Source organism: Pteronotus mesoamericanus, unplaced genomic scaffold, assembly GCF_021234165.1.
Source record: "Pteronotus mesoamericanus isolate MK-2021 breed Mesoamerican mustached bat unplaced genomic scaffold, CSHL_Meso_final scaffold_85, whole genome shotgun sequence".
Taxonomy (NCBI): domain Eukaryota; kingdom Metazoa; phylum Chordata; class Mammalia; order Chiroptera; family Mormoopidae; genus Pteronotus; species Pteronotus mesoamericanus.
The window spans coordinates 77,328,642-77,343,832 of record NW_026555329.1 but is presented as its reverse complement, the minus strand read 5'-3'; positions in this window follow the sequence as shown (position 1 = coordinate 77,343,832).

Here is a 15,191-nt window from a genome sequence, read left to right as displayed (position 1 = left end):
CCAAGGCCATTTAAAAAAAATGACCAGCTATGAAATAAGTTTTCCTTGTCAGTAAATTAGGTCCTTATCCCATTATACTAGGTTTTAGCGCTATAATGACAATAAGCATGAATGGAAGCTGAGTATAATCTCAAAGCAAAATTTTAGAAAATAAGACTCACAGGATTTATTGTATTAAACATTTCCCTTGGTAGTCTGTGGGTTATTTTTATAAAATATTCAAGAGAATTGCAGTTATAACATTTTTTTCTTTAAGCATGTGGAAGTCACAGGTACATAAAAGTACTTTTTCAATAATTACTAAAAGAAAGAATGAAGTTGTATCAGAAAGATCCCATTCAGAATACACTTAGTCAGACAAAAGTTGTCCAGAGACCCAAGCTGTATAAAGTCAATTCATACAAAACTCATTGGACATTTTCAGCATGTTTTTCCAGTTTGATGTTTTTTCTCACGTACTGTGAGTTGATAGATGATGACTTTTGCTCCGTCATGCCGTCCTCTATTCCAGTATCTTATGCTAGAGTAATCTCTCTGTTTTGTAAAGATTTTATTTATTTACAGTTTGAGAGAGGAGAAGGGAGGGAGAGAAACATCAATGTGTGAGAGACAGATCGATCGGTTGCTTCTCACATGCCCCTAGTTGGGCACCTGGCGTGGAACCAGGGCATGTGCCTCGGCCAGGAATCGAACCAATGACCTTTCAGTTCACAGGCTAGCACTCAATCCACTGAGCCACACCAGCCAGGGCTTTCTCTCTCTCTCTCTCTCTCTCTCTCTCTCCGTTTTTTAGTTCTATCTTCTTTTTCTATAAAACACAGACTTAGTCCATTACTCCTTCCTTAAAACTGTGCTCCAGGGCTTGCCAGGAGGCAACAGCCCCAGCTAACAGAACCTGGGGCTCATTTCCTCTAGGTTCCGCCAGCCTGCTTCACTTTCATTTGATGCCTATGTTGGTAATTACAGGTAAGCTTTATGATGAGGTAAACCCTGGACATGGTGCAAGGAAGCACGGGTTTTTGTTCACCATTTCTTAGTCTGAGACAAACCGTCCCACTGCCGTGGGCTTTAGTCTCTTGGATGTGCAATGGGAACACTAGAACTCACTCTATCTACCTCGAAGGGTTTGCTGTGGCGAAATAATTCATGCAAAGGAGTCTTAGATATTACAAACTTTTATACAAACATATTGTTCTATTTTTTTGTGGTGTTGTCATTATTAATATCCAGAGCTGGAGGAAAAACCTCATTAAATTAACACCCATAAGGCTCATTGCAGGACACTTACAAGTGTTGTATCTGGAGAGGAACACTTTTGTGGATAGCCTCAAAGGCTACCTAATACTACATTGCCAAGAATAATTTGATAAATAAAGTATTAGACAATTATAATACAGGGTGTGGCAAAAGTAGGTGTACAGGTGTGAGCATATGAAACACAGCATTTATTCTTCTATTATTATTTATTGACTTATTGTATCATTTTCCATATGAACAACTGTAAACCTCCTTTTGCCGCACCCTGTATTTTATTGTTTCTGAAAACAAGTTGTTTCATACCAGCTGTTGGTAAGGAATGCCTGAAACGGGTTTCACACCCATTCTCTTTAGGGAGGGCCTCCCTGCACCATTTAGTGATGATGAATTGTTTCCAACTGGGCAAATAAGAAGTGTCATCATGAACAATTTGATGGATAGAACCTCTGATGATCTGCTGAGCTGCTGGTGGCTCTTGCTAAAATCGCACCTGACACACTCAAAGGAAACTTTCCTTTGTCAACACTGAAAAGCCATGTCTTAAAATGGAGCCCTGGCATAGGAAAGGCTTGAGAATAAAGCAGCCTATTTCTCTGATGAAGCCCTTGGAGACTGAGGTGTTGAGATGAAACGCACAGTATAACAGGAATCCGCAGGTCCAGGTCAGGTGGGAAGGCCCGGTGTTTAGCAGGGAGGCAGTTAGAGAAATCGAGGTGCTAGTGTTGATTCGCAGAGTAATCAAGTAAGGTAAGTCACAGTCCTTTTAGGACAGTGAAGACTTAGAATTTAGGCAAGGCCACGTGGCTCTCGAATTGGGAAAGTGAAGAGAATAACCTGGAGTAGAAGCAGAAATTTCGTCAACAGTCAAGACTTCTGGAACAAAAAGATCAGGTCAAGGGCTCTACGCAAAAACTTAGAATCCAATGAGGCTTCCAATGTGTGAAGCACGATCACTCACAGCAAGCGTGGACTTTGACATGGAAATAGCCATCCTCTGAGGCAGCGCTAAAAAGTATCGCTCACTCTCAAGATAACATTTTTGTCTAAAAGTGTGGGTAGTTTAATGCTCTTTGGATTGTGGAAGATCAAGATAAATTACATACAGTGCAGGAATTCATCAGAATCACTCCTCAGAGTTCTTCAATCTACCAGCTATGCCTCAAGAATTCAGCTCTAACACCTAAATACTTAACACAGCTTGACAAAATTGTAGAGGAGTGAGGATGATCCCTGAATAGTAATCCTTGACCTAAAATGCTGTGAAAAATTGTGTCAGGTGTTTACTGTAAGAAAGAAAAATCACGGTGTACCACCCAGAAGCAGTGGATAAGAATCTATGATAAGGAATTCTAGATACTTTCAAGTTTTCAAGACCCGCACAGGTTACCCTGATGCATGAACTTGGAGAAGTGAGATCCCAGGGCAGCGCCGCCCCGAGTATGTCGGTTAAATGAGCAGAACTGTTTAGAATCACAAAGGACCAGGAGTTAGTTTGGTTAATTCAGGAAAAATGCTAAGTATTAAGAATTAAAATTACCAATATGTTTGGCTAGTAAATGTGGAGTAAGAATAGCGGGAGGGAGGTGGTGGTAGCTGTGAGGTAAGAATCTGTTTACGATGGCTCAGGTTTCTGCTCTGAGAATCTGGATGGTTACTCAAGGTTCTTTGGGAAAATAGGTGAGTCTGAGCCAGGGGAGACACCAGTGGATTGTCTAAGGGACAAATAAAGCTTAACCTTCTGGACTTTTTAAAATTCTATGTGAACACATGGCCATATTCTTGTAAATGTTCCAAAAGTAAGATTTGATTATTTTTTCTTGTCTTTAAAGAGAATTCTCCATATTTTAAGTGCTTTATGCCTCGCAAGCAAAGATTCATCTTAATTTGGGAAGTAATGGTGTTAAATTTATATAGTGCCTAAATGACTTCCGACTAGGGCAGTCTAAAAGGAAATTTTACATATTTCTCTAAAGTTTAGAGGTGATATTTTCTTATAAGATGGCTATTCAGAAGTAAGCAATATACAAACATGAAAATACAATCATCTTACTCTGAGATACTGTCCAACATACTTACAATGTGGTTTATGTTGGTATTTAGAAATTAATTTTTTATAGATCAAGAAAGTGATATTCTAAGAAAAACTCATGTATTCCTCTATACCATTTAATGATTAAGTAGTTTTTTTTTTTTGTCTGTTGCTAAGACCAAAGTTACTAAGATCTAAGTTGCAGAAATAATTTAATTTATGGTAATTGGTATATTTTAGTATTTCATAATTTTAGTATATTTTTGTACACTTTAATGTGTATTTTTCTTTTTCTGCTGAAGTGCCTTCTACACTTGGAGGGGTGAGATAGAAATTTTTACATATATATCCATTTTATAAATGTTTCAAACTAATTTCTCAATCATAGCTTTTTAAATCCAAACAGAAAATACCTATAAAGATATTCATCTCATCACTTATGATGATTCTCTATTTTAATTATCTAAAAATGAATATCCATTTTATAATCCTCAGGAGATTAAACGTACATGGCCTCCAGTTCATCACTTTTTGCACTTGTTATTTCATTTAAAAGTATCTGTATTTCACCTTTGCATGCACATTTATAGTCTTGACAAAGCACAAACACAACACTCTGGTTTGGCTAAAAATGATCACTGAGTACAATTTTGGGTAAATGTAAGTTCCTCCCAGACATTCTAGTTGTAAATAATAATGGACAAAATTAATATTGCAAGTACAAATATCTGGGAATTAGAAAAATCTAAGGGATGATATACATTTTTATTACTTGGGGAACATTTACCATGCTAAAAATAATCTTATATATCAGTTTTAAGAAAAATAGCTAGCCTTTGCTACCTGCATGTATTGTAGAGACAGAAGTTGGCTACTAAACCAAAGGTCCTTTCTGCTGCAATGTACACAGACGTTCAATAGTAGAAAATTGATCATCTTTGATGTAAAGTGTCAACATGTAGTTAACGATCATGCTATTGAGTCATTTTTCTAACATTGTACAACCCATACCTTAACAGGTGTCTAATGTCAGGAGGGACCAGTCCCAGGCAGCTCTCAGCATGAAGGCGTCTGTGTGTCAAAATCCTACAGTACACATCAGGTTCTTTTAAGCCCCATATAAAACTGAGTCTGGAGACGCTTGGCAGAGAGCAGCTTGGCAGTCACATCCAATATGACAAAATCAATAATAGAGCAAAGCTGAAAATAGAATTTTCTAGGGGAATATAATTAATGTAATGTGCACTGTAGATATCACTATCTGTCAGCAGAACCACGTCCGAGGCAGTCGCTCCGGATCCGGTCCCACAGAAGCGCTGCGTGCGTTCGGTTCTCAGCCTGGTTCAACGAGCCAGGGGGGTCAGAGCCAGCGGAGCCCGCACCCCGCACAGAAATTCCAAGTCTGGAGAAAGACCTCAGTATGGGCCTCATGTTCTTGGAAAATCTTTCTTTTTGAGCATTTTCGTTCAATTTATTAGGGTGACATTGGTTAATAAAATTATATCGATTCACATGTGCAATTCTGTAACTCATCATCTGCATATTGTGTTACGTGTTTACGTCTAAAGTCTCTCTTCATCACTATTCATCCCTCCCTTTACTCCCTTCCGCCTCCTCCCACCCCCCCTGTGGTTCTCCTAACCACCGAACTGTTGTCTGTGTCTGATGGGGTTTTTTATTTTTGCTGAATCCCTTCACCTTTTTCACCCAGCTTCCCAGCCCCCCTCCCCTCTGACAGCTACCAGTCTGTTTCTATTTTGTTTGTTAATTTTGTTCATTAGATTCCACGAGTAAGTGAAACCATATGGTATTTGTCCTTCTCTGACTGGCTTGTTTCCTCAAAAAATTAAAAATGGAACTGCCTTATGACCCTGCAATTCCACTTCTGGAAATATATCCAAAGAAACCAGAAACGTTAAATTGAAAAAAAATTTATGCTCCCCTATATTCATTGCAGCATTATTTACAATAACCAACACTGCGAAGCAACCCCAGTGCCCATTGGTGGGTGAGTGGATAGAAAACCCTGTGGTACATTTACACAATGGAATACTCCTCGTCTGTAAAAAAGAAACCTTACCTTTTACCTTTTGCAACAATACAGACCAACCTAGAGAGTATTGTGCTTGGTGAAACAGATATTTTTCTTGATTGTCAAACACCTTTCTGTAAAGGCTCAAAAGCTTGATCTCGCTTCTCTGCTAATTGTGGGAATCTCTGCTAATTGTGGGAACCGTCACTGAAAGAGAACGAAGCCTCGGGGCCTTTGCTTCCCTGCCCCCTCTGAGTGCCTTTATAAAGCATCTCACGGAAACTCTGCACTTAATCCAGGGGGCGGGGAGAGCAAAGAGTAAACAGGAAAATGCACTGAAATGTGTGAAATCCTGCCACAGATGGGAGTACAGGTCTTCAGAGGACCAGGCCGGCCTCCTTCTCCAAAGGTGAAGTTAACTTAGTCCTTAAGGACGAATGAGTAGGCGTGGCCAAGAGCTGGAGGATATTGGGATATACCAAACATTAAAATAATAATAATAATAATAATTAATAATAGTAAAGAACAGAGTCTCAGCCTGAGAAGGCTCTGTTTTGAACTGGGTTTGAGGTACCTAATTGGAGGGTCATGTGTGCTCTACTTTTGTTCTATTTCATAACCAGATATTGAGTGCGATCGTGTAAGGCAGAAATTTTTGTCAGGTAGTACTAAGTTAGAAGCACAGGTCAGACATTTCAGGACTTTGGGAGTATGTGCAAATTATTTTACCTCCCTGCCCCTTAATTTTCCAATAAGTACAATTGGAATAATAATGACCAGCATTTTAGTGTAAAATTACATGTAGTATATCTAATGCAGTGTAATCATGCGTTTGGTACAATATAGATATACATCCCCTTTAACTCATTAGATGATAATGGCAGCAGACTTTACTGAGTGAAAGAATAGCAATTTGATTTAAAAATTGGGGCATCATCTGATTAGATAATATAATGATTCATGTGTATGTATATATGTATGTTTATGCTTCTGATATAAATTATGTTTAAACAACTTCTTCATATTTCATTTTTATTCAGCAGCAACTGCCCTCATTCTTTTTAATGTGACCCCTTCCCTATTTGTGTACTTCTATAACAAGCAATTTTATATTATTTAGTTGGATCTATGTAAAGATCTTTATGATAATTTTTAAGTTGTATGTCAGATGTGGCCATTCCGTTCATGCCAATATCCCATCATTTATACAGAGTGGCAGCGACATAAAAAATAAGTAAACTAATCATGAACAGCATGGAATAATTAACAATAATGAGAGACAATATTTCATTTGTAATAGCTATTTCTGCATGACTGCATATTTTATAAAAGGATGCGTTTATTTTTATATACCACTTAGAACACAATGTCTAGAAAGTCTGGTTCTGAAATGCATGCCATGATGTTTGGCTTCAGCGGTCGCATCTGATCGCTCCAGACAAAATGGGCATCTGCCTTGGATTGCTACTATCAAGGCGTCTCACTGACTCTCCTCGGCACACAGCTTTCTGTTACAATCCATTCCTCCGTCGCTGCAGATTCTCGCTGTCTGGGTAGTTTTCGTTGCTGTTATTCAGCCCGTTGACCAGTCTTGTCTCACACCTTTCATGTTGGCATGATCTTTTTACCGAATCCTCAAGACAACAATGCTGATAAATAATACAGTGCTTTAGAGTATATAAGTATTTTAACGTCTTTTTCTGTACCTAAATATAAACATCTAAAATATTTTTAAGCATTAGGAAATACTAGGACATGTGTGTTCCATTGCGGAAGTAGACATTTTTAAAGTAAATTTATTTGGGTGACACTGGCTAATGAACTTACATAGGTTTCAAATATACATTTCTGTCATATGTCTCCTGTGCGTTGTACTGTGGCCCCACCGCCCAAAGTCAAGTCATCTTTCGTCATCATATAGTTGACCCCCTTTGCCCTTTACTCCCCGATCCCTTCCCCTCTGGGGACCCCCTACTGTTGTTTGCGTCTATGGGTTTTTGTTTGTTTGCTTATTTGTTTGTTTGTTGCTTTCCGTTTTATATCCCACATATGAGTGAAATCATATGGTTCTTGACTTTTTCTGTCTGACTTATTTTGCTTAGCATGATAGTCTCAAGCGCCATCCATGTTGTTGCAAATGGCAGCATTTCATTTTTATTACGACCGAGTAGTATTCCGCTGCATGTGTGTATCGCATCATTTTTATAGCTCAGTTGGGAGAATGTTAGACTCAAGTAGACATTTAATTATATAATGCCATCAAGCCAAAATAAAATACTTAAGGGTAAGCTAATGTATAAGGTAAGATCTTAATTTTTACATGAAAAAAATGTATTGTTTTTAAATGCCAATTTAGTGGACATTATTGTCAATTTGGGAAATAACTCTAGAATATCTCAGTGATTTTTAAATTTCCAACTAAGCAACTTTCAACTTAAAGACTAAAAATTACAGTGTGAAAAATACATGATATTATAAAGCATTTTACCTTAAAGAACAAAAATTATAAGAAAAATACATGATATTAAGAAGTTATTTTAGTTTGATTAAAAATCTACAGTTCCTCTAATAAAAAATTATGCTCTTTCAGTCATCATTCAATATATTGAGTTTAGATAGAATACAGTTGTTAGCTTGGTTTAAGTGACTGGTAAAATCAATAAAGAAGTAATAATAATAATAACTGTTACTACTTATTGAGTCTCTACTCTGCATTAGACACTGTAACAAGTGTTTCATACGCACTAATTTCCAACTCAAGCAAGCTTATAATTTTGGTATTTCATTATTTATTTTACAGATAAGACCTATGTCACATAATAGTAAATATATTTCCTAATACATTGCTTACTATTGTGGTAATTGTCAAGATAGGACTCACATCAGGAAGTTAGCTTGTAAACTTGTGTTCTTAACTGCTATGCTACCTATGACTAATATGTTAATCCAAAATTCCAAGATTTGTCAAAATCAGAGTTCCATTCTGAGTTAAATTTATAATTGATGCTGTAGTAGCAATATGCCAATACCATGGACACATATTAAAACATTTTAACTTTGTATGGATTCACATAAGAACAAAATACAATAATAATGTAATTTATAAACCTTGATTACTTTTTAAATTACTTTTTAATTTTTTTCAATCATTTATCAGGAAATATTCCTAAAGATCTATCATGCATAATTAAAACATTTTTGCTTACTCGTGACTAAAACTCAGCTTCCTATCTGTACTCCAAATTAGCCTCTTCCTGGAAACTGTCTCCTTGTCACTGTTACCAGTCTTCGTGACACACAGGATCGAAATCTTGCAGTGGGTCCTCAGACCTATAGCAGTGGAAAGATACGCCTAGAAAGGAAAGATGATATAGCTTTTCTCAAGGGACAGAGGGAAAGAGTAAACTTGCATAGAAAATAGAGATACCAATTAAAAATGGGAACAGGAGTTTAAGAAAATCACAGTGATAGTTTAGTTTCTTAATTTTTCTCTGCAAAATTGGAACCTGGAGCTATACTGAGACATAAATGTATGGGTTTGGGCTAGTTACTCTGGCCAGGGGAGCCACGTCCGGCCAGGATCATATAAAATGGTACCATAAAGTGCCAAGAGCCTAGCTAAGCTCAGAGGCCATGACCTGGTCATGGCGCTGATTCTGGATGGATGATGCTCTTTGATTCAGCCATGCAGAAAGCTTCATTATTAGGAACAGAGTGGGCATTTGGATAGATTAATCCAAGGCTAAGGATCTGTAAGGCAGGAAAGCAGGAGGGGGAAAACAAACCATGCTGGGAACTGAAGGTGCTGACAATAAGTGGTTGAAATTTTGAACCATGTGGTTCTAAGATATATAAACAAATAAATCATCATGAGAAGTAGTGCTTGATAGAAAAGTGTCTGGGTACCTAAATAGTGTGAGACAAAGAGGTAGCAAATGAGATTTGCTCTGATGGAAAGGGGCAATAACAAGATGTAAAGTACGGTCATGAGAGCTTGTGGGTGAAGTGAGCATTTGTCAAAACCCGGGAAATATTTCACTCTTGGCTGTGCGTTGGGTTGATCACATGGGTACTGGCATCGTTCAGGGTGGTGTCTGAACCTGCCACTGAGAGAACTCAGAGAGGCCAGGAGTCAGGGACGATCAGGAAGTGGCCAGAGGGGCTTCTGATTGTTATAACAGGCTTTTATCCGCAGGGGGGAACACTCAGGTGAGAAACGCTCAGAGCATAACAGTGAGAGGAAAGATCCAGGTTTCTAGAAGGACATCAATGCCTTGACCCCACACTTTAGGGAGAGGGGCAAGTAGCTTCATAACAGAAAGGTAATCTGATTTCAACGAAGGCCAGGGGTTAAAAGGAGCATTCTGCCAAATGGCCACAGTTGGAGATTTAAACAATAATCTCTAATGCACTGAGAATTTTAGCAAGTGCTACACAGAGTTTTGCAAAAGAATTTTGGGAAGGCATGACAATTAGTGGGAATGAGTAGCCAAGTAAATGCTACTGTACATTGTCTTGAATTTTAGGTAGCCAAATAAAAATGAGGTGTCCATTTTTTTATTAAGTTCTGTAACACAGTCTTCCGTGACTCTTCAACTCATAAAATAGCTCTAGGATTTATGAATTTGTAAGTACGAGTTGTCTGATTCACTCAGTACTAATTCCCTAAATTCTTGTCTCCTATAATATCACCAGTCAACCCTGCTGGTCCTATTACAAGAAATAGACCAGGACAATTACAGAAAGCTCAGGTTCGGTCAACTCTATTTTCTCTGGGCCTGATTCTTGTTCTAACTTTTATTTGGTAAGGGCATGGAGGATATTTTTAACACAACTGGAGTGACACCAGTCACATCCTTCTGTGTAGTGTCATGGGAAGAGAATGTCATCAAATGAATTTAAGGAGTGTTGGTACCTCATGGAGAAAACAGATCCTTTCGAACACTTGCTTAGGAAAGTTTTCCAAATATACAGCAAAGATGAAAAACTTTTACAATCAACAGTCATCACCTAAAGTCCAAAATTAACATTTTCCTCTGAATATTTTATCAAATATCTATCCATCCACCCATTCCTCTATCCAATTACTAATCCGTCTTATTTTGGGTGTACTTCAAAGTAAATTGCAGACATCAGTGAACTTCTCCCTAAAATTCTCAGCATGTATATAATTAACTAAAGCTCCTTGGCTCAAGTGCTTTCTTGGCTCACATTAAAGCTTTTTCTGAGCCAAAGATGGGTGCGCGCACTCCGAAGTGCGTTATAGAAGCCTAGCCTTCATACTGTGTTTGTCTATTATAAGGGCTATCTGCTCAGCCTGCCCTGTACCCAGTTTTAAGTGGTTATGCTAATGGGAAACCTTTAGAATTGCTTGAGCTCTCGTTGCTACCAAAGAAGTATCTTAGTCTGTTCCAGCTCCTGTAACAGAATACCACGGACTGGGTGGTTTATCAACAACAGACGTTGATTTCTCACAATCCTGGAAGCTGGGAAGTTCAAGATCATGGCAGTGGCAGGTTCACTGTTTGGTGAGAGCCTGCTTCCTATTTCATAGATTTTCAGTTTGTTTGTTTTTTTAATCTCATATGGCAGGAGACACAAGGCTGCTCTCTGGGGCTTTTTTATAAGGACACTAATCCCCTTCCTAATCGCCTCCCCAAGTGACGAAATCACCTCCCAAAGGCTCCACCTCTAAATACCCTCATATTGGTGATTAGGTCTCTACATGTGAATCTGGGGAGAGGGGCACAGACATCCAGTCTCTAGCAAGCAGTGCAGAAGTCCACGTAAGCCCTCAGCAGTCTCCTGGATGCTACCAAATGACATGATATTGGTGGGTGAGGGACAAAGGCCTGTTACTCACATCTGCGCCATTTTCCCCTTGGGGTGGGGGCATCCCAGGCAGATGCTGCGCACAGACTGAATTTTCCTCACAGCTGAGGCACCCCCAGCTCAGGAGGCTCCTAGGTTTCCTAAGAGGCTGCATGGCAACTGGCTCAACCTTGGCCTTGGAAAGAGACATTCACTAGCACTTTTTAATTGACCATTTGCCCAAAAGGAAATTTAAAAGTAGCAATGTCTGTATATCTTGAGTTAGAAAAGTTTCTGCTTACTGAAAAATAGCCTCAAGAGTAAAATAAAACCAAGTTTCTGAATTGATGAATTATAGATAATTACCTTTGGGGGGGCTACATAATTATCACAATGAACTTCAAAGTATTACTTATTGCTAGTTATTATTATAATGTTAATGTTATTATGGTCATCGATATTGAAAAAAATCACTATACACACACACACACACACACACACACACACACACAAACATGGGCTACTCAACAACCAAAAGTATCAAAATACTGACATATGTGGCAACATGAATGATTCCCATAGACATGTTGGGTAAAAGTGATCACAAAACGTACATAATGTTTAGGGACATGTGGTTACAAGGATTAATAAATGGCTTTTACTTCCATATGCAATTCTCTTTCCTCTTTAATAATTTATGGAGTCAGATGAGGGAGAAATGGACCACAGTGAAGAGAGCTAGAATGGCATCACAGCTGGAAAAACACAGGTAGACAATTTGAAAAAGTGGGCATATAAACAATGACTGATTAACATACTTTTCCTATTTAACCTCACTCTAAGAACCCAAATAAAGCGAACTGTAACATCTACTTTTCATCTGCCATGTTATTGAGAGTCTTTTGATACTGAAGGTCAAATGGCACAAGATTTTTTTTATTATTTTTTAAAAGATTTTATTTATTTATTTTTAGAGAGAGGGGAAAGGAGGGAGAGAAACATCAGTGTGTGGGTGCCTCTCCTACGCCACCAACTGGGGACCTGGCCCACAACCCAGGCATGTGCCCTGACTGGGAATCGAACCAGTGACCCTTTGGTTCACAGGCCAGTGCTCAATCCACTAAGCCACACCAGCCAGGGCATGAAGGTCAAATGGCACAAGACTTTTGAATAAATGTTCAACAATATCAATCAGAGTTCTTAACTCTGTTCAAAATGTAAACAAGTAATTTTTACTTCTGAGAAGGCTATCATTTTGCTGTATATGTGAATAAAGATTTACACGCAAAAGTGATTCTCAACACTTTATTTATATAGTGGAAAGAACAGATAAATTTCAAATAAGAAGGAAATGCTAAATAAATTACTGTGTATCTAACTGATAGAATAATGTACATCAGTTAAAGAGCTTTTAATAACAATTTTTATAGCACATTAAAATGTTTATGGTATGGTAGTTAAGTGGGAAAAGAATAAAATTGACATTGAGTTCTTATTTAATCGCTCATATTTTCTGAAACAAGTTTTTGTCATAAATGAGTTTTAATAAAATTTGAAGCATAAGCTAAACAATATTAAAAAATGTTAAAAGATACATGGAAATATGTGGAAACCTCTACTTGAAATTATCATGTTTATTTTCATTTTTATCTTCACCCATTTTAGTTTTTTATAAAAAGTTAATCACCAAAGATTATAAATGAATTATATTTCATTCAACCTTAAAACTATAACTCTGTATTTAAAGATAATATTTTAAAGTCAGTAAATAAAGAATGTTCATACTATTCAGTAATTTTAGTGCCAAAACTAATTATGTCAGGATATATAATATTGAAGATAAAGTAATTCTAAGAAATTAAATAATAATTAACTACAATAAAATGGAAATAATAATAGTATTAATTCTTATTCATATCCTGTATTTCTACTTCCACCTATTTTGTCTGAGCCTTTTTAAAAAATGTAAGGGGCATGAGTTTTACCTGACATGCAAACTGAAAAGTAACCTTCAGGGTTTTCATAGAGGCAAGCAAATACCATAACCCCCTGGGCTGGAACAAGGGACTTGTTGCCGACATTTGCATTGTTTCCCCCGGTGTGGATGCGGCATTTGCAGTGGCTTTTCATCATCGCTGAGGAACCTCAGGCTTAGGAAGCTCCCCTTTGTTGCAAATGGGCTGCCAGAAAGCCTGCTCAGCCCCTGCCTCGGAAAAGGACCCCATCTTCCTACATGGGGCACTGCACAAACCCGTCTCCTACTCCACAGAACAAAGCTATCTCTGTCTTCCAAAGAGTGTGCCATATAAACATCCTTGAAAAGGTGATCCAGAACAAATAGAGCAACATTACTATGCTTCAACCAAAATAGGGTGGAAAAAAATCAGTGATTTTTACATGCAATCAATAGATTGTGAAAGAAAATCAGTTTATTATTTGATAAAAATAATCTGTGAAGGGGAGAATATGCTGACTATTACTGTACTTAAGCTTCTAGTAGGAGCAGAAAAGAGTTACTAATACCTGCCTTTTTAAAGAAGTCTGTTATGTTTAGATATTTTTAGGTAATTGCACAGAGTACTATGGAGCCATGAAAGCTACTTTAGATGTGATTTTGTAAGGACATGTCTGCACTTTATGTAAGCTACAGAGAGAAAAGAGCCTACTGTAGTGGCCCCTTTCCCCCCCAAGAATGTAATTAATTTGGGAACTGTTATAATGGACCCAGATTAAAAAAAAAAAAAAAGACAAAGGGGAAAAAAAATACACCTTCCCAGGTCCCTCAAGGAGAAGACTAAAAGCCATCTTCTGGTCGAGTCCGTCCTGATTCTCACGTGGAAACGATTTCTTTCTTACTGGCTGCCCATGGCTGTTTTTCCCTCTTGTTCCGTCACTGCTTCTACTTTTGAGTCTCATGCTTCCAAATAAAGCGTCTCCCACAGCAGACGAGAGACTGCAACTCCTGGCGGCGCGGGGCTCCCGGGAGACCAGTGCTCTTCACCCTCCGCGGCCCCTGGCCGCGCGCACCGATGGGGCCAAGAGCTGCACAAAGGGTCGCCGAGATAACGTGCTTTAGACACGAGAGTGACTGATGTAAGAAAGACAAAGACAGGAATGAAAAAGCAAGCAAACTAAAGGGAAGGGAAAAGACCACCTATGAGTAAATGCAGCGCATATGCACCCACGAAAGTGCTGCTTTAAACTGTCTCCCTGGTTCCCAGAAACCACGGCTTTTTAGTCACACAGCCTGATTACCTTGGGCAAGCTCCCCAACGCCACCGCTGCACTAGGTGTTCGACTGGCCCACACCCCACACACACCTTGAGCGGTTGTGAGATCAAGCAGTGAACTTGGTACTATCGCAGGGGCCCCAAAGAACTTTCTACAAATAATGGAAAATATGACTATTGTCCCCGCACATAGTAAATGAGTGGGTAAATAAGGGGAAGTTATGAAGTTAAGGAATGATAGCAGGCTACTTGTCCTTTTCTGTGGATATATCCCCATAAATTTGCTCACAAATAATACAAGCCAATTTAGTATACAAAAGAGAAGCAAAATTTCTGATAGGCTGACAGAACTTAAGCAGAACAAATTTAGTATTTGTATTATAGTGGAATATATATTCACATGCTTATATAAATTGTGTTGTATAATGTTTAAGTATATAAATATTTTTATATAGTTATAAATATTTATACATAGTTATACATATTTTTATATAGTTTTATGTATATATTATAAATATATATAACTAAATATTTTATAATATTTAAGTGGATTTTAAGTGTACTTTTATAAGCCTACATTAGATACTATTTACACTGCATTGTAACTTGCTCCCCTGTGGTCTCCCTGTATATATTTAAGTTTCTCTAAAAAGTAAGATGTAGTCAAGGACACTGCCTTAGAAATTAGCCAGTCCTATGCTCAAAACCATTCTCTACCCTGCAGTTAATATTAATCAGTTGCTTAACCTCTCTGAGAATTAACTTGTTCAATTATAAAATTTAAATATTTGAAAATTAGGCTTCTAGGTTTGCTGAGATATATAAAAGGTGC